General features: G+C 38.6%; 1 pseudogene; it reads left to right on the top strand.

Annotated features, from left to right (window-relative positions):
- Window positions 1-9237: 9237 nt before the first annotated feature.
- Window positions 9238-10494, top strand: LOC149162484 (zeaxanthin epoxidase, chloroplastic-like; annotated as a pseudogene).
- The last annotated feature ends 11303 nt before the right edge of the window (window positions 10495-21797 follow it).

Raw genomic sequence — 21797 nt, 5'->3', positions numbered from 1 at the left:
TTCCTTTATTCTCCATGTTCTGGTGCTTGAGGCTTGTTCCTTTGTCTGCCGAAACCTGCTCCTACATTCAAAATCTTCATGACCGAAGTTATCACAGATAGAACATTCAATTTCATTTTCAAGGGCCAAAAAGTTGTTATAGGTCCTTTTCATAATCCCAATCATAATTCATTATTTTTGAGCTTCTCTAGTCATGATTGTTTTATAGGCAACACATTGAGCTGCTTTGTGACCAAATTTATGGCAAGAGAAACATTGGCCATTGAAGAAAGTTCTGCGATTATCAAATCTAACAACCAAATGATTGTAGTTTCTATTGTCAAGCCATTCTTGAAGCAAATTGAGAATTTTTTACTTGTGGCTGATTGTAGCTTTTGTTCACCCTTAAGATGGATTGCCCCTGATTTACCTGGTAGTCTTTGTTTATTATTGATGTAATTTGTCCCTGTTTTACCTTGTGATCTCCCTTGGGATTTTGCTCATTCCTCCTTGCTGCATCAAGATAACTCTTCGAGGTGGATGCTTGAGATGCTTCTCCATTATACCCCATACCTGTCTTGATTAGTGGAGAACGTTGTACATTGATAATCTCATCCAGAGTTTCAGATCCTTTAACAAATTTAAGATTAAGAGCCTTTGTTTTCTCAATTTCTTTTCTAAGGCCAACAAGTTCACATTCTAACTTCTCAAGAAATTTTTCTTCTTCATCAAGTTGGAATTGCAGAGTATCAATGATCATATCTTCTTCTTCTAAACATGTTTTGAGTCTAGAAATCTCTTCATAAAAACCATCTACATCTATAGCATCCATGTAATCATCATCTTCAAAAGCCATTAAAAGTTTATAATCATTACCTCGTTCATCTTTGTCACTATTTGATAGGCCATCACTGTCTTCATGAGTGTAGTAACTTTTCTTAGTTGCATTCTGTTTCTTGTTCCATCTAATAGGTTCCTTCCCTTTGTCAATATTATCCTTATGAGGACACTTGGCAGCATAATGACCGACTCTTCCACAAGCAAAGCATTTGAAAGGTAAATTACCTCGGAATCTTCCAGCACCCCGTTGAAGATTCTTGACAAAATTTGGTTCTTCTTCTTCTTCTGACACGTGTCCTGACTCATAGTAGTCTCCTTTGCCTGAAGCCTTGAAAGCAGCTTCTCTCCTATCCGATGGTCCTCCTTTCCTCATTTCATAAGCAGTTAGAATCCCGTGCAGCTATGACATGGTAAGGTTTCGTAGATTCTCTTTTTCTTCTATTGCAAAAACTTTAGATTCAAACCTAGGGGACAAAGATCTTAGAACTTTTTCAACCACAAAAACCTCTTTTATTTCTTCACCCAATTTTTTCATACAATTAACAATCTCATCTACACGAAGGAAATAGTTAGCCACACTTTCATCATTGTGCATTCTGAGATTTTCATACTGAATTCTGAGGGTTTGAAGTTTTGCTCATTTTACCTGTTCATCTCCTTCATAGCTCTGAACAATCTTGTCCCATATTTCCTTTGCGGATTTATACTGCATAACCTTGACGAATTCTGATTGACATAGACATCCTAATAGGGCATTGACTACCTTTGCATTTGTTTCATATTTCTTCTTCTCAGCCGGATCTGTAGGAGTTGCCGATGGAAAAGTGTACCCTGTATCGATGATATCCCAGACTTCTGTACCAAGAGATTGAAGATAGGAAGTAACTCTTACCTTCCAATATACGAAGTTTGTCCCATCAAAAATCGGTGGCCTGATAGATGCTTCTCTCTCGTAGTTGCTCATGATGACGGATCTCCCTCCAAGCGATCAAGCTTCTTTAGAAGGACCTGCTCTGATACCAATTGTTGGAAATAATACTGAGAGGGGGCGTGAATCAGTATTATCAAGCCAAATATTCCCTTTTAAAAATCATAGGATATACGCTACTTCGGTTAGTAAAACCCGCGTACGTACGCAACTATGTAGAAGGAAACTTGCGTATACAATGCAAACGTATGATTTACTTTATCTTTCAGATGTTGATTATTAATCTATGTATCTGAGTGAAATAAACAGTAACCAGACCAGTAAAACAGAACAGAAGACAGTCACACACAAGAACACGAGATATAAGGTGGAAACCCAATGTGGGTGAAAACCACCTGCTGTAATTCATCTCTATCTTTCTTTAATTAGAAACTTCCTTTTACAATGTACTGGTGCAGTCCTTTACCAGTACGCAGGCTACAACCTGCAGAGAGCTACAACCCTCTCTCGTTTTCCAGCTTCTCCTGGAAGGGAGCTACAACCACCTTAGCTCTTGTACTAGCCAAGATACTAGTACGTAGGTGCTAGCCTACTAAAGGCTACAACCTTCTCTTTCTTCCAAGGACCACATTTCATAAATTTTCAGACTGGGTCCATGAACATCAATCAATCATCAAGTATATCTGCATCAAACAATCTCCTTTTCCCAAAAATAGCACTGAATCAAGTAAACACTTCTCCGACATTTGTACCCAGAACACAGTAACAGTAACCACAAACCAAATTCTGAACCCAGAATACTGCAGCAATAAACAGAGGCAGCTAGATCATAATTTAAAAGATATACGCTACTTCAACAACCTGAAACTTGCATGCATACGCTCCTGTGTTTGGACCAACCTGCGTATACGCCATTTTCATTCACTGAACCAGCATGTATACACTCTTTCACTTCACTGAACCTGCGTACAAATCTATAAAGGATAATTCATTCTTTCAAATATTCAGACACTAATTAACCCAGATTGTCAGATTTATAGATCAAGCATGCACCTCATATAACAGATCAAAATCATACAAAGATACTATTATTCAAGCTTAAAGATTATGACCCATGAATAGAACTTATCCTTCTTTATGTGCTAAGGTTCCTCCTTCATTCAGATCCAGATCTGCACCATAATCCCAATCACAAATATTTCAGATCTAGCACTTATTAGATATTCAATTCACTCAGATTAATTGCCTTGCCAAATGATCTCCTTCCTCTTTTATAGTCTTAGGCCTTTCACAATACCACGGTCCAAAACCATAATAACACAATACCATGAACCCAATACTTGGGGTCAACACTTTTGGATGCAATACCACGGACCAAAACCATAGGATAAAAAGCTGTCGAACTAATACCATGAGCCAACCATGAAAGTGCGTGAAATTTTCTCTTCATGAAAGCAACTTTTCTTTGCATGAAAGTGCGTGAACTTTTCTCTATATGAAAGAAACTTTTCTCTGCATGAAAGTGCGTGATCTTTTCTCTACATGAAAGAAAATTTTCTCTGCATGAAAGTTTGTAAAATTTTCTTTACATGAAAGAACCTTTTATCTTCATGAAAGTGCGTGAACTTTTCTCTACATGAAAGAAACTTTTATCTTCATGAAAGTTCGTAAACTTTTCTCTACATGAAAGAAACTTGTATCTTCATGAAAGTGCGTGAACTTTGTTGCACTATAATTTATCATCTGAGATGAGTTTCCATCAAGTACAACATATGTATCATAATGCCAACAAAACTCTGGTTCTGCACTTTCTCTTTGCATTACCTGTGGTCCTGCACCTAATGGTCATGGCTCCTGCGCAGCTGACTACTATGTCTCTGTGTTATGGGTGCGGACCCCTGTAAAAGATAAAAAGGCACGAGTATATTCTAAAAAAGTCACTTTCAATGATTTCTAGAAGCTTCTGGAAGGAATATTGAGGTGGAAAGTTCACTCTCTTAAGGATCATGCATCCCATACCTTAAGGAGCTAACCCCTTGATGTGAGGAGCTTATCCCTTTGAAGGAGGATTCTATCCCTTCATAGGTGGACCTGTAACCTCCTCCTCTACACTATAAAATGAAGCATTGGGCTGGTTACTTGAGAGGTTCGAAGCTGAATATTTTTGAGGTGAAATGCTGTTGGAACTTAGTCTTCTTAGTTGAGTTTTTATGAGGAGAGATTACATACCTCTATGATCTCATTTGGAAGAGTGCAAGGCTTGTCAACGTAAAGGAAATTCCCGTTTCGGACCCCAGGAAGAGATTGTTCAATGTCAAGGCTGAAAAGGTTGTAAGGTTCTTCTACTTCAAAGTTAATACAAATAAGTTTGTTTTTCTCAATAAGCTATTGATTTATGGTTTATTTTATGGATTCCTTGATCACCATAATAGACGTGATTTATGATATTTGCTATGTAGATGCTATTTAATGTTTTCATGTTTGTGATTGCAGGTTCTCAAAGGTAATTCTTTCGAATGATTGAAGGATGGCTACCATGAACAAGCGATGGATCTAAGGTAGGGTCTTAACACCTCTATAGTATTTATTTATAAATCACATATGTCTAGAGAAAGATAGATTTGTTTGTCTATTTTTTGCTAGAATATCTTCTGATACTAGGGAGATCAGTCTTGTCCGCAAGATCGATTTATCCAGCCAACAAGAACTATTACAGGGACCTCAAGCTATCTAGCATTACTATCCTCCACCGAACCTCAAAATGTAAATGAAGCATGCAAAGATGAATGTTGGGTCAAGGCCATGGATGAAGAACTTGAGAAAATTGAAAAGAATGATACTTAGGAATTAGTTCCCAAACCTTATGATAAAAATATTATAGGAACTAAATGGATATTCAAAAACAAGCTGAATGAAAATGGAGAAGCCATTAGAAACAAGGCTAGACTTGTGTGTAAAGGGTATTCTCAACAAGAAGGTATAGATTTTGAAGAAAATTTTGCACCTGTTGCCAGAATTGAAGCCACAAGGATGTTTCTTTATATTTCCATATTTTAGAAATTCATAGTATACCAAATGGATGTAAAATCAGCCTTCTTTAATGGAGATTTAGAAGAAGAAGTTTATACTGGATAGCCAGAAGGATTCATCCTTGGAAATGATGAAAAAATTGTATGCAGACTCAAAAAGGCTCTCTATGGTCTGAAACAGGCTCCAAGGGCTTGGTATTACCACCTTGGAAAATATCTATGCCAACAAGGTTTTACAAAAGGTTTTGTAGATAGAAATCTATATACAAAGATTTAAATTGATAAATTGCTAATTATTATTGTTTATGTTGATGATATCATTTTTGATAGCAATGAAGAGTCCATGAGTCAGAATTTTGCCTCAGTAATGCAGCAGTAATTTGAAATGTCATTTCTTGGTGAACTTACCTATTTTCTTGGACTACAAGTTCAACAAACTAAAGATGGTATTTTTCTTTCACTAATCAAATATCTCAAACAAATCTTGAAAAGGTACAGAATGGAAGATTCTAAACCTGTATGTACCCCAATGGTAATAGGATGCAGTCTCAGCTCAAATGACAAATCAACAGCAGTACATCAACCAACTTACAGATCCATGATTGACAGTCTGCTTTATCTAATAGGTACCTGACCTGACATCATGCATTCAGTAGGAATAGTTGGAAGATTCCAATCAAATCCAAAGGAATCATACCTTCAGGCAGTTAAAATAATTTTCAAATATCTTCAAGGAACTTAGGACTTTGGACTATGGTATCCTAGAGATGCAAATCTTATTCTTCATGCATATACAGATGCAGATTGGGCAGGAAGTGTTGATGATAGAAAAAGCACTAGTGGTGGTGCATTGTATATGGGTTCCATGTTAGTGTCTTGGTTCAACAAGAAACAAAGTTCAATTGCTTTATCTACAGCTGACGCAGAATATGTGGCTGCTGCATCTTGCTGCACACAACTACTTTGGATGATGCAAACTTTACAAGATATTCAGATCACATGTACTCCACCCATCTCCATTCTATGTGATAATACAAGTGCCATCAGTATTTCAAAGAATCCAGTCATGCACTCCAAGACCAAGCACATACCCATCAATTACCATTTTCTACGTGAACATGTGCTTGAAAAAAAGGTCAAATTGGAGTATGTTCCCTCCAAAGAAAAAGTTGATGATATATTCACTAAACCACTGCCCAGAGAAACATTTGAATATCTCAGACAAAAATTGGGAGTAGTTGCTGCATCATCCTACTGTTAAATCCATTTTTTCAAAGAAAGGTTATTATACGTGGGTTTCATGAAGTATAGTCATGTATATACGTGGGCCTCTGTGGATGAAGGAGCGTATATGTTTTTCAGATAGGAAAAAAAGTGGGGTAGACTCTAATATGGGTGCTCTATTTGATGTTGTTGATTACTATATATCGATATGATTTTCTCATTAATTTTTATCTAACTGACAAATATGCCTTGATCATTGACTTGTTAACAATGCACAGGTAGCACTGGTTCATGGGGAGCATTAGCCTTCACACGCATTCTACATTGTTGGCATTATTGTTGCTGAGTCCAGCTATGGCTTCAAATATTTATACCATTTGTTGCTTAAGTCATGTAAAATTCTAGGGTGTGATATGTCTTCTCATACATTTGAATGAGTCCTATTGGACAAATGATGTAATTTGTATCCCCACTTTGCATGGGATGGATGATTTAATATTTATTGTATTTCTATCATGTATAAACAATTGGTATATCCGCACTTGGTTGGGTGGATGAGTCAAATCTGGTGTATCCCCACTTTGTTGGGAGATTGATGTATGTATGAGTCATTGGTGATAGGAAGGTCATACTCACTTAGTTGAGTTATAGAGTCATGTTATTCTTTTGAAAAATATTTTTTTGCAGATTCTGCATGTGCTCAGGGGGAGCATGGACCTCACATGGACGGTTTAGTACATCTCAGCATAGGGGGAGCTTAATCAGAGAATTCAGCATATACTCAGGGGGAGCATGGACAGCATAATGTATATCAAAAGGGGAGAATATCTTGGTCTGCCCTTTGCCCTTGATGTCAAAGGGGGAGAGTGTCTTGGTGTTGTTGTTGCCATCAAGTCCAAAGGGGGAGATTGTTAGCATTATGATACAGGTGTTTTCCTTGATGGCAACTCACACACATGATAGTTCACAATGTAACAAGTTAACAACAAAGGATTATAGATCAGATTCTAGAGATTGAAGAAAGAGAGGTATACACTGGTTCACTTTGTCAAAGAAGCATATACACGTGGGAACACAGAAAAAAATAGAATATACGTATACACACACTTTCACATAAGGAAAAGCGTGTATGGGATGGAAAATCAAGTTTTTGATCCAAGGTATTTTGTTCGTGGTATTGACCCTAGGTATTTGGTCCAAGGTATTGGTCCTAAGTGGTTTTGGTCCAAGGTATTGGTACTAAATGTTTTTGGTTCAAGGTATTAACAAAGGGCCTAAAGCTATATAAGGAAGATAAGATCATAAGGCCATGGTGTTCAAGTAATAAGATTCTTAGGAATACTTCTATCTAAAGTACATTTTATGTTGCAGGGTTATGTTTGGGACTAGATCTAAAATATTTATGTGCACCTTGAGTTCAATGTTGGATCAAGATCATCAGACATGAAATGACTTATTCTTGAATGATATGATATTAGTTGATACTAGACGTGATGTTTTACGCCTGCTTTATTCATTATCTACAAAGATCTAGGTTTGTCTGAAGTCTGGAATTGCAGCAAAGTTCTAAGTTAATATTTGCAGATCTGTATGTAGGTTCGTCTCATCCAAAGAGCGTATACATGCAGGTTCGGTTTTTTCAAGTAGAGTATACAAAAGAAAAGCTTCCTTTTCAGATATAATTGATCTATCTGATCAAATTATGTTGTTTTACTGTTGTCTGTCAATGAAGTCTTCTTCGATCTGAATGTAAAACTGAATGCATAAGGAGGTTGGAAATTGATTGATTGATTGTATAAGTGAGAAGAAGTGATCTCTGTCCCTGCCTGTGTAAATCTCTGAAAGTTGATAGTAGATATTTTGTATATTGATAGTTGGTACATACTTGATTCAAAAGTTTATGTTTGCAGTAGTTTTAAAGGTATACACAAGTTCAATTAACGGAAGTAGCATATACATGCATTTTTGGTTCAACCAAGTAGCGTATACACTCTAATGCATTATTTTTAAGGTTACAGCTGGTTTTGAATGATGATACAGGGTTCTGGGTTCAACACAGCTTTCTGGTGTCAGTGATCTGATTGTTCTGATTAACTGAATATTGGTTGATGCAATTTAAGTTTAAAAGTTTTGATGGGTCTAGTGTGAAAATTTGATGAAACGTGGCCTTCAGATTGTGGTGTTGTGATCCAAGAGTATCCAGTCTGAAAATTCATGAAACATGATCCCTGGTGGAAGAGTGGAGTTTTCTGTAGGCTGGCACCTACATACTAGTAAACATATTGGCTAGTACGAGAGATAGGGGGTTGTAGCTCCCTTCCAGTAGAAGTTGGAGAACGAGATAAGGTTGTAAACTTCTATAGGTAAAATCCTATGTACTAGTATGAGTCTGCACCAACAAAAGATAGTAAATAGATTATTTTTATTATTAAAAAGAAGATAGAGACGACAACAACAGGTAGTTTTTACCCACATTGGGTTTCCACCTTAAATCTTGGTGTTCATGTGTGTTGCTAATGTGTGATGATTTATTCTACTTTTACTGCACTATCTAATAAGTTTCTGATGTACTGGTTTAAGCTCAACACATGATAATTTGTCTAAATCACAAGTTCTTTGGATATACATTGGTTTCTTTAATCACAGTTGTGTTATCACTGACAAAATTTCAATGCCGAATGTCTGCAAATAAGCACATCAATCCTTTTTAGCAGTTTCGCAGCGCTACATGTTTTGGTGGTTTCGTAGCGCGCTACGAAACTGGGGATTTGTCCGAAACCATTGCTCACCCATATCACCTTTGTCTCCTATGGGTTCTGTGGGAATATCTGGCTCGACATGTCACAGTGCTGGTTCTTATCATCAATATACAAATAATACTGCTGTGTTTTTCATCTTCAAGGTTTTCTCTATAATCCCGCTACATTGGCCGAAGTTCTGGTATCTAGTGGAGGTCAATATCCTAGCATGCCTATTGTACAGAGTTCTGCTTCCCTTCAGAAATCTGCATCCAGTGAAAATCTCACAGGGAATGGGCAGACACAATAGAAAATCTTCTGTATGAGGATTCCCCTATGCATTCTCCGATGGAGAGCACAACCTTGAAGGATTATTCTAATGGAAGCATAGATTATCCCAGTGTTGCAAATATCTCTGATTCATGTTCTGTTTCACAAATTAATTCTTTGCAAGATAATGTTCATACAGGGAGCTCTTCTAAACAGCTGTTAGTTCAATATGCAACTGCAATATCTAAAGGTAACATTAGAGGATGGCCGTCATTATGAAGGTGATCTTTTGGTTGGTGCGCAAGAAGCTTTTTGGGCCAAAAGAAGCTACGTACTCAGGATATACCTGTTACACTGGCATTGCAGATTTTGTGCCTCCTGACATTGAAACTGTGGGGTATCAAGTATTTCTGGGCCGCAAACAGTATTTCGTTTCTTCTAATGTTGGATGTGGGAAGATGCAGTGGTATGCATTCTACAATGAACCAGCTGGAGGTGTTGACCCTCCAAATGGAAGAAAAGAGAGACTATTGAAGCTATTTGGACATTGGTGTGACAAAGTTGTGGATTCACTCACGGCAACACCAGAAGAAAGGATTCTACGCCGTGATATATATGATAGGATACCGATTATGACGTGGAGTAAAGGCCGCGTTACCCTACTGGGTGATTCTGTTCATGCCATGCAGCCAAATTTGGGTCAGGGTGGTTGAATGGCAATTGAGGATGGCTATCAGCTTGCTTTAGAGCTTGAGAAATCTTTGAAACAGATTTCTGAAACTGGAGAATCCATTGACATCTCAGCTGCCTTTAAAAGATATGAAAATGAAAAGGAGACTCCGAGTTGCTGTGATATATGCATTGGCACAAATGGCAGCAATAATGGCCTCTACTCACAAGCCTTATCTGAGTGTTGGACTTGGACCACTATCGTTCTTGACTAAACTACGGATACCACATCCAGGCAGAGTTGGAGAGAGGTTTTTTCATAAAGATGGGAATGCCTCTAATGTTGGATTGGGTACTAGGAGGTAACAGTTCAAAGCTTGAAGGACGAGTTCCGAGTTGCAAGCTTAGTGAGAAAGCAAGTGACCAGCTTGGAAGATGGTTTGAAGATGATGATGCACTAGAACGTGCCCTAAATGCAGAGTGGTATCTTCAATCCACAGACCAGAGGATCTACAGCGTTTCACAAACCATTCATCTGAGCAAGCCTTCTTATATTGAAAATACTGCACTTCCAGATTCAATAGATGTATCAGTAGCAATTTCATTCCCACAGGTTTCTGAAAGACATGCCTGCATCACATGCAAAGACAATCTGTTCTTCCTCACTGATTTGCGCAGTGAACACGGCACCTGGATTATTGATGTTGAAGGTAGGAGATACCGTGTCCCTCCAAACTTTCCTGTGAGAATACGCCCCAGCTATGTCATTGAATTTGGACCGCATAAACAGGCTGCATACCGAGTGAAGGTTATGTGATATTCAAGTATACAGGCCCGTTAGATATGTTGGTCGCGATGGTGTGGGTTATGGTGTTTCCTTTGATGTCAAAAGTGGTGTCCAAGTCGATTGGGAGAATTCAAAACTTCTGATGAATAATTCCTTGCTCTGTATTTCCAGTGATTGGTTCATGACATTTTTTGGGCATTAGTTTCAGACCGAGATCTTAGAAAACTTAGGGAAAGAAATGTTATAGGTGTGAGATCACCAGTGAATGGGCATGAGTTAATTGAGCTCCAGAATGGAGCGGAGTATTCCATGTTCGAATCTACCTATTACGAGGCCTATGTTCATGCCCTCAAAGTTTTAAGAAAGCCGGAAATGAAGAACCTTCAGTTCAATGAACAACTCGTATATCTTAAATCCAGTGTACAGGATGTTGAATATAATGTTGATTGGCATGAGGTTTGTAAGGATCAGTGTGATTCTGTTGATGAAAACCGAGAAAACTCAAGAAAATGCCATAAACTTTAAATGCTTGAATGGGTTTCAGTCCAAAGATAAGCTATTTCAAATAAAACAGCAGTTTCGTAGCGCGCTACGAAACTGCTGTAGGTGTTGTTTTTTAACGCAGACAAACAGTTTGATAGGATGATTAGAAATTTTCAAAGGAAACATCTGAGGGACATTTAGGAGACCAAATGAAGATAGCATAGCCATTCAAATGATGACAGTTGTACCTTTGTAAAAGTGTAATGTTTTGGCTCAAATTAAAGTTTTGATTATAAAGGCACTTTATTACCGGTCATTAGGGTTTGGAAGGAGTTGCATACGAGGAGACTTGGCTTGCACACCTGTCCATCAACGAAGCCTCCAACACATCTGGAAACATGGTGGTGCTCTACATTTTTGGGATATTAAAGAGCTGGAGACATGCTGATGCATTTTCGAATAAGTGGTGGAAGATTGGAACCGGAAAAACAGGGGGTTTCTCCTAACATCACTGAACCATCAAAGCATTCAGCATCCAAAGCTAGTATGGGACATTGAATTCTTTTCTCAGCCATCTCGGCCAAACTAAAAGGAGACAGGTGTCAAAGAACAAGAAAGAATCATTCTACGAGGAGGATAGAATTAGAGTTATAGTTAAATTAGGACTCCTTAAAATTCGAGTTTAGCACTTATTGTATTTAATGAGTTAGTTCAATAGTGGATAGGGGTAATTAGTGGCAGTCATCGAGCTCCCCTCATGCTGGAGGAGGAAGCTCAAAGTAGTTAAAGTTATGTTTCTATATATAGATGAAACTTTTATGTAATGAGGGTTGGATATTTGAGAAACAGAGTATTGTTTTTGGCTTGTGTAAAAATCAGTTTCAGTAACACAATTTGCTCCTTATCTTCTCAGGATTCATACAGTGTTTCAAATGCTCATGATATGTGGTTTTGCTTTATCCTTTATGTTTTTTATAGTTGTATGAATACACAATCACTCAGAATTCACTTTGCTACTCAGATTTCCTGTGTGTATTTGTAAGCTGAGGTTTTGTTGTGCCCTACAACAACCCCCCGTTTCATAACATTTTTATCACAAACAATTTACATATGAAATGGGTCCCTTTTAAAAATTTTAATTGGCATTAATAAACTTGTTCGAATAAGGTATGATAATCAAATGAATTTGTGCATAAAAGCCTTGTTGAACAAATAATAAGCAATTTTTGGTTAAGTCCGAAAAAGAAATCGCAAGGTCGTTTGCCATCTTGGTTCTTCCCGATGCGATATCGCTATCGGCCATCGGCGATAGCCAATGCACACACAGAAAAAGCACATGCCTTTTCCCCGATGCGACACGATATCGGTCATCAACTATCGGCACCACTTCTTATGAAAAATGTTTTAAAGCTCCGACCCGATGCGATATCGCTATCGGCAGTCGGCAGAATCCTACGCATTTTCATAAGACGTTCAGATCTTTTCCCGATGCGATGTAATATCGCTATCGGTAGTCGGTAAATCAATTGATATACATTTAGGGATTATGTTCGCGCGCTAATATGATACAATGTCGCAATCGGCATTCGCTAAGATCTTTCCCAAATGATAATGTCACTCACACTCCCGATGCGATGCGATGACGCTTAATGATGACCTGAGTTCCTAAAAGGTGATTATTTCAAAGCATTAAAGTTATATTTAAATCCGATTTGACAAAAGCACAGATTTCAAAATGCCGTTAAGTAAAGGGATAAGGTAATGCATGCGTATTTAAAGCTTTGCCCCTTCGAATTAACGAGCAATTACGATTAGACCTTTGAAAAAATCTATTGCACGCTTTAAGGGGTCATTCGGTTTAATAACTTAAGTAATGGTCATTTATGGAGCTGCAGGCTGTAAAATCACCATCATTGCATCTGCGGTGCCTTCTCAAATCATTAGATTCGCAGCCACTTTTAGAAATAATCTCACCACGCTTCAAATAATATATCTATCCCGTTATGGATCGTCATTATTATTTCTTTGTTACGATTTCTCTTGCATTTGTGTAGAATTCAACTGTCGAGAGAAGTCTGAATATGATGGGAAAGAAGTTCAAGAAGGTGGCAGGTTCTACTGCGACACCTGTCTCAGGCCAAGCTCCTATAGTTTCAAAGAAAGGCTTAATCTCAGATACTACATGCACTGGTCTTCCTGGCACTACATGGCAAGCTACATACAATTTGCTAGAAGCAGAACAACCAGAAAAGACAGTAACGGAGGCAAGTGTGGATGAACTAAGAAAGTCTGAGGCAACTCTTAAAGATTTGGCTGACTCCTTTCTGCACAGAATAGCAGCCAGAGAACAAGTTTTGCCTTATACTGACGTGGTACGTTGGGCAATTGAAGAAATTACTCTCACTGATAGAACCTTCCATACTAAGGATGGAAGGATTTTCGGTTCTTTCAAGCCTGACGACTTGAAACGGATGTATCATTTGCCCAAACCCGAGCAAGTCTATAACAGAGCCTTTGTGGAGAAGTTCACCAAAGAGAATGAATCACCATCCGAACCTCTCCGAGATTGGAGGCAAAATCCAGCAAAACACAAGCATGATATGTCGGGTAAGTACTCCAATGCTTCTTTGGCTTCACCTTATTGCTATGCTGGAATTATGATGTGTAGATTGTGGGGATTTCATGACTCTGCAAATATCCATGTTGATATGGTTCCCTTAATGGAAGCGGCCGTCAATAGTATAATCATGGATTGGGCCACTATTTTGTCTGATAAGTTGGTCATAGCTATTCGTGAGTTTAGGGCCAAGACCCGAGTCACCGAGAGAAAAATCCCACCCTTCTATTACTCTGCCTACATTATGGATACCCTTTGTTTTAATTCTGAATTTCCTGTCCTTGGTTGGAGATGGACAACCCATGACCCAACACCTATTCATTTGTATCATCGGAAATTGTGGAAACCCTCCCACAAAGACCATTTGTATCAAATTTGCAATGGTTTTATGGTTCCCGTTCACTATTCTATTTTTGACAGACCTATCCCTAGAATTTCTTATGAAGCTTCTTTTGACCTACCAGCCGTAGCCCATTGGTTCGGCGAAGAACATTTTTCCTATATCAGAGTTTTTGGAAGCAAGGCTAGGCCACATGTTCTCCCCTTGTACATCCCAGATAAATTGTTAGCCCGGGAAATCTCCTATCAGATCATGTCTGAGGGTGTCACACAAACTCTCAAAGAGGAGAAGAAGAGAGGATGGCCCTCTTTTCCTTTAAGAATTGGAGTTTATACGCTGCTAAATTATAAGCATGCAGAAAAGGAAGCAGCAAAACTCCAAATGGTATCTCTAGCTTCTATTCCAAATAGACTCTATGACCCAAAAAAGACTGCTTTCATTGCCTTGGAACAGGCCAAGCTGACAAAGGTTGTTCATCAAGAAGACCAGTTTGACGACCTGTTCATGAGTGCCGATTCAATAAGCCAAGTCAAACAACTTGCTGCAATGAGATATGAAGATGTGGAATTAACTGAATTTAATAAACTTAGAAAGCAAAGGTTGCAAACTTTGCCTCTAGATTTATTATCCACAACCCCAACATCATCCTCAAGCGAGCCTGATCAGCTGGAAATAAATTCACCTCCTGTTACAATTAGAGAACAGGAGGAAAGGCAAAACAAGCTGCAGGCAGAAAGGCATAGAAGAGAACAGATAGAAAGGCAGCAAAAAGCACAAATTGAACAAGAGCAAAGAAAGCAAAGGGAGCTAGAAGAACAAAGGAAAAGAGAAGAAGAAGAGAAAGCAAAGAAAGAACTGGAAGATAGGCAAAAAAGGGAACAACAGCGAAGAGCACAAGAGGAGCAACAGCGGGAGGCATTCGAGGAACAGCAGAGGATTGAACAAGAGAAAGAACAGAGTAAGAAAATCTCTGTTGATCCTGAACTAATTAAAGAATGGAACCAATTCGATTCCATTATAAGTGGTAAGGAAGCCTCCAAAGACTCAGACGCCTCAAAGACTCCCGATACTGTTTCTTCTCCGGTTCTAGAAGGAACCAGCGGCCCACCCATGGTACAGAATGTTGAGGTAATTACTCAAGACCCATCTGATCAAATTGATCTTCAGGTAGAGGAAATTCCTCCCCTAGACATTTTCTACAGCCCTAAGCATAGAGTCGTTGTAAGGCGCTCGAGGAAAAGGCGAAGGCTTGATCAACCTTCTGTTTTAACTGAGCAAACAGTCATGGGCAATGTCGTCTGGAAGGGAGAATTAGATCCCTCTGAAGATCTGACAAAGCTGTCGCAATTTGCGGGAGCTTATTCAGCGGCAACTATTGACAAAGCATCCGAAGTGAGTCTTCTTTTGAAGACTAAAGAGCATGAGGTATACGCATTGCAAGCAGAAGTGATAGAGGCAAGGAATAAGGCAGCGCAGGTAGAAGAACAATTGCTGGCCCAACAACAAGAGAATCATTTGTTAACCCAGCAAATTGAAAAACTGAGGATAGACCAAAGTGGCATTCAGAAAGCACAAGAATTGTCAGAGGCATTATCCCAGTTGAAGGCATCGAATGAGCTGTTGATGAAATCTAAAGAGGAGCAAATAATTCAGCTGTCAGCACAGCTTGAAGGTATCAAAGGTGCCCAGAGTATTGATGATTTCAGAACAGAGGCAACTCGAATAAACAGCGCATTGATATCTCAGATCAGACTCTTGTGCCAACAACTTGTTGAAGCTGAGATACTTTGTGAAACATCTACAGCAGTATGTGAACAAATCGAGAAAGCCAGGAGTAACTTGGATCAGGCTGAAGACGATATAACAGAGTATATTGAATGGCAAGACACTCCAGAAGGGCAAGCGGCAAATTTGTCCCGAATCTGTGTAACATACAAGGACATACTTTTCATGGAATGGAACACACAGGTAATGAAGGCGGAAAGGGCAGCATCCAGATGCAAAATGATTGCCAGAAACATGATCAATCTAGTCAATGATACATTGTACCTGGCAAACATGATTTCACAATGCACACCTGGAAACATAACAACCGCAAACATGCTGGACCACAGGAATTATCCTGAGCTGGAGACACAAGGGCGGTTAATTGCTGGAGTGAATACCTTGACCGCCGACGCATACTGGCTTTTCCTGATTAAACCACATTCTCAAAGGTCGGCTCTTAACTGCCTAACAGATGCTCTCCGATACCTGATTGCCGATATCCAAGATGCCACATACGATGCACAGCTGACTTCACGCCTCAATACTCCACCAGAAGTAGAGCCAATGCTGGCGATATGTCAGCGAAGGAGTAAAGGCAAAGAGATCTCTGACTAAAGCATCACCGCCGACTGCCGAATCACCAAAATGCAACATGATATTTGTTAATGCCGATTTATTAGTTTTCAGTTTTTAGATATTTAGATATTAAGATTAGCATAGTATTTATAGGCCCTTTCATTGTTTTGGAAAGGGTCGCAAAATTTTGTAAAAGACTTAAAGGCTGAAGTTTGCACTATTGTGCTTCAGTCTATATTCTTTTTGAAACTCGACCACTGGTTCTTAATTTTACTTGGAAGGTTGTTTTAAGTAAATTGTGCACTATTGTCGTTTGCTTGGAATGCTTTCTGGTTGGAAGGAAGGACCGCGACATAGCGATTAATATATTGGATTGATCAAACAGCTTGCATGGTACTATTATCTGTATCTGTTCTCTTTTCTATTATATGAATTGCTGTGTTATTATTTTGCTATTATTGATTACATGTATGCGATATAACAGCAAGTCTGCATTTCATATCACTATTGAATGTTTTGTGATTTGTTATCTCTTTTACTCATGCGTGTAACAATGATATAAATGACTGAGTGCAGTAATTCGCTATTATCGCTCTGCATAACTATTTATGCAGAGCAATCTCAAATGATTTAAACATTTATGCTTACTGTTAGTGACATCTATATGCCTGCCATTAAGCATAGATTATCAAACGCTGCATTCTCTGAATCGATAAGTCCCGGGATTAGCTTATAGTTATTATATTTCTTTTATAGTTTAGTTATTTGTTTATTATCACTTCATATCGTAAATCATTCATCCATCCCGTTTACTTATAATCTTTGGGAAACTGGTCCCATTACCCCCAGTCGGAGCCACTATTCCAAACGGAAAAGGAGCTGCACTAAGTTCCGGACCGGGTGGTTTCCCCGATGTTGTTGCAACGAATTTCGGGGCATCAACATTTTTGGCGCTAGAAGGAGGGCCATCGACTGTGAATGGCAAGTAGGTCCAAGTCTGCAAACCATTCTAAGAGTAATTCCCCCTCCAAACCCTCTTCCCCTTCTCAATCACATGCTGGTTCTCCAGCACACGATCGAGAAAAAGAAGAATCAACCACCACTGCTCACACCCATCATATTTCAGAACATTTAAGTCTTGAATCCCCTGAAGTTCAGTCTCTTATCCATAAACTTCAGAGCTTCTCGATTTCGCCTCAGAAATCTGAAGTATCACAAAGCAGTGTGACTTCGCAGTTAAACTTATCCCATCCACTCACCAGACTTCAAAGTGAAAAACTCGGTATTGAACCTACTGAGTTTCCTTTACCAAAAAGGAAAAAGGCTAAGAAGATTACTGAAGTATCTGATAGTGAAGATCTTTCTTCCATATCCTCCATCTCCACTCCTCCTCTGCGAAGTCAACCATCCACTCCTTCGTTACACACTGTTGTTCATCAGGGAATAAGTACTACAGCATCTCAAACTACTCACTCTTCAACAACTTCTTCTCCTCAGTCATCTGGAATCTCAACAGTAGTAACAACTATTATCGCCAGCATAATGGCAGATCCATGGACTACGCCAGGCGCAGTCAATATGCCCGGACCATTACATGATCTACCTGATGCTCCCGAAAAATGGTTGCCTAAATTCAATCCAGATAACGGAACACAAGCTGAAGAACATATTAACAATTTCATGTTAGCAGTTAATTTAAAAGGAGTGACAGAACAAGATGTTGTTGTAAGGCTTTTCCCTTATACTCTGCAAGGATCGGCAGGATCCTGGTACTTCTCTTTACCTTCTGGTTCTATTACCAGCTGGACCACATGCCAAGAGCAGTTCCTTACCAAATATGGAGATGACAGGTCTCTGGCGACTTTAATAAATGACCTCTCCAATTTGAGAATAGAACATAGGGAACCAATAAAGGAGTTTAATGCTCGATTCAACAAACTCCTAAATAAAATCCCCACCGCTTCGAAGCCAAGTGAACAAATCAGGAGCGAATGGTATATTACTGCCCTCCCTTCCAACATAGCCATTTTTGTTGACAGGGCTGGCAAACCTACCTTAGCTGAGAATATGAAGGAAGCACTTGCCGTTGAAAAGCGTATTAATGCTTTAGAGAAGAAAGCAGCCTTAGAGGATAGAAAATCTAAAAAAGTTTCATTTAAAGAAGATTCTAAGAAAAAGACCCCAAAAGACCCATACGACATGGAAGGTTTACAAAAGGTCCTTAAAACATTGTCTAATGAAATGGTTGAGATTAAAAAACAGGTGGCTGAAACTTCAAACAAAAGACCATTTAGAACTTTCAAGAAAACTGAAACAAAGCCACCCAATGTTATATCTAATGCAGACTCTGAACAGGAAGAAGAAGAAGAGGAATCAACCTCACAAACGGATGAAGAAGAAGAAGTAGTTGAATGCCATGGCATGTGGGATTTTATACTCCCAAACTCTGATACTGAGAATCAAGAAGAAGCATTTCCTGTTACTACAAGGAGTAAAATCGCTTCTGAACCTACTCAAACAACTACAAAAAAGAGGAGTGCAGGTGCTGCCACACCAAAAGAAAAAGTTCTTCCCAAAAAGTCTCCGGTAGCAGCCCCTCAAAACAAGTCTCCAATTTCTAATTCTCCTTCGACATCTAAAACATTAGTGGTATCTGACTCCATGGAGTATAATATTGTTGATGATATGAAAAAGACTAAGGCAAACATAACCATGTTTGAACTAAGTAAGTTAAAACATCAGCAGAAATTACTCCTCAGAGAATTTAACGTTGTCCCCTCTTCTCCTCTTCCCAGTTAAAAAGCTGCTAATGATTCAGGACAACCCCCTCCAGATATGGTCGAAGCTACCGATTCGGTTCTGATCGGAGATAGATCCAATTCTCATACCCCACCTTTCTTGCTCACCTATGAAATCTATAATTGAAATTTGCATAACTGTTTAATTGATTCAGGGGCTTCATCTAATATTATGCCAGCTTCAGTTTGTTCTAAACTGAACATAGAACCCCAGAAGTCCGCCATTCACATTGTACAGTTAGACAGAACCAAAGTACAGGTTATAGGAGAAATTAATTCCGTGACTATCAGGTTGTCTGCTGATCCCAGGATAGTACAGAGAATAGATATTTTGATAGCTGACATACCTGAATTCTACGGCTTAATTTTGAGCAGGGATTGGTCTGAGAAACTGCATGGATACATTTCCACGGATTGGTCACATATGTGGCTCCCCTACAAGGGTAAGCCAAATCAAATAAGGATCGACCGTGAGAAACACATGAATCATACAGTAACCGATTTCGAACAAGAAAACTAGCCTGTGACCTTCAACAACAACATTTTGGGAAATTATTCCTCAGAATCATTCGTTGGCAACTTTGTTGCCCAATCTTCCCCTTTTTCAGTTAACCATTGTACATCTCAAGTAGAAAATTTTTCACAATCCAATTTATCCAAATGCTTCAATGCAAATCAAAAGGATGTAAATATTTTTGTTAATTCTCCTTTATTTTGGTCTTTGTATTTTGATGGCTCTAAGTCCAGCGAGGGCTCAGGAGCAGGTTGCATTTTGGTTAGTCCGCAAGGCGAAAAGACAATGCTTTCCTGTAGATTAGAATTTGAATGCACCAATAACATGGCCGAATACGAAGCACTAGTGCAGGGATTATACAAGGCAATTGACCTTAAAGTCCAATATATAAAAGTATTCGGCGATAGTGAGATCATTGTTAAGCAGGTAAGGAATACAATTCATTGCCTTTCAACTCACCTTAAGCATTATCAAACGCTAGTGCAAGATCTTACTTCACATTTTTTAGCATTCAACATTTCTTCAATTCCTAGATCGCAAAATTCAGCAGCTGATTTACTAGCCAACGTAGCTTCCAAACTCCTCCCTTCCGAAGACTATAGTCTTGATAGATTTTCTATAGAATTAATTTTTAGACCTTCAGTTCCCGATAACATCACCAACTGGAGGGTTTTCAACCATGACGAAGACATCTTGCAATTCTTAACCTCTGAAAAATCCTATGACAATCAAATCATTGAAGAGGATGAGCATGATTCTCAAATGAAAGAAACATCTCAAGATAACGCGATTCCTAAGCCTGTAGTAAAGCTTGAAGATCTTTATGACATTAAAGATAGGTTCAAACCTGTAATTAATGCAAAACTCCAAAGCTCTACTCTTAGGTTTGAATTGATTAATTTGGGAACAGCTCAAGCTCCTCAAAATATAAACTTAGGATTAGGACTTTCTATAGAAGAAAAGGAAGCATTCATCAAACTCTTAAGAAAAAACAAACAAGTTTTTGCTTGGAAGTATGACGACCTCAAGACATATGATACATCTATCATACAACACACTATTCCTATGCTTCCCGATCAAAAACCGATCCAGCAGAAGTTAAGAAAAATACATCCAAATTTGGAGAGCCAGATAAAGTCGGAACTTAATAAGCTCTTAAAAGCTAAGATTATCTTCCCTGTCCGACATTCAAACTGGGTCTCCAATATGGTACCAGTCAGGAAGAAAAACGGCGACATCCGAATCTGTATTGATTTCAGAAACTTGAATAAGGCAAGCTTGAAAGATAATTTCCCTCTGCCTACCATGGAGCAAATCCTCCAATCGGTAGCAGGATCTGAATTGATGTCTTTTCTTGATGGTTTCTCAGGATATAATCAAGTGTTGGTTCATCCTGATGACCAATTAAAAACTACATTCAGAACAAAATGGGGGACTTACGCATACCAAAAGATGCCTTTTGGACTCATAAATGCAGGAGCAACATTCCAAAGAGCTATGGATACAGCCTTTAGAGGGTTAATTAACCGGACAGTAGTCGTCTACCTCGATGATATTACTGTGTATTCTAAAAAGAGATATAATCACTTGCATGATTTAAATCAGATTTTTCAACGATGCAAAACATATGGTATCTCTCTTAACCCGAAAAAGTCTTTCTTCGCTCTTAACCAAGGTAAGCTCTTAGGGTTTATTGTATCTAAAGATGGCATTTATGTAGATCCTGATCGAATTAAGGAGATTTCTGAAATTCCTTTTCCACATAACAAAAAATCGATGCAGTCGTTTTTAGGACAAATTAATTTCGTTAAACGATTTGTTCCAGATTTTTCACAGATTGTACTACCACTACAAACGATGATTAAAAAGAATTCAACCTTCAGATGGGGATTAGAAGAAAAGCAAGCTTTTAATGACATTAAGCAATCCATAATCAATGTCCCAGCTCTGAATACTCCAAATCTTTCTAATCATTTTACATTATATACTATTGCATCCGACTTATCTTACGCAGCAGTACTCACCCAGTTGAATGATGACAATTTGGAAGCGCCCATCTCGTTCTTTAGTTCAAACTTTCAAGGCGCCGAATTGAATTATTCCGATATTGAGAAACAAGCTTTTGCTGTCTTTAAAGCAGTCAAACATTATCGACCCTTTCTTCTAAAAACCCATACTAAAGTAATAGTTCCTTTCTCAGCAGTTAGGCAACTATTAATCCAAAAGGAATTGGGAGAA

This window comes from Pinus tabuliformis, chromosome 5_2 (assembly GCF_031772625.1).
Source record: "Pinus tabuliformis cultivar Carrire ecotype Pingquan chromosome 5_2, CPIR1, whole genome shotgun sequence".
NCBI classification, from domain to species: domain Eukaryota; kingdom Viridiplantae; phylum Streptophyta; class Pinopsida; order Pinales; family Pinaceae; genus Pinus; species Pinus tabuliformis.
This window is presented reverse-complemented; position numbering and strand designations above follow the sequence as displayed.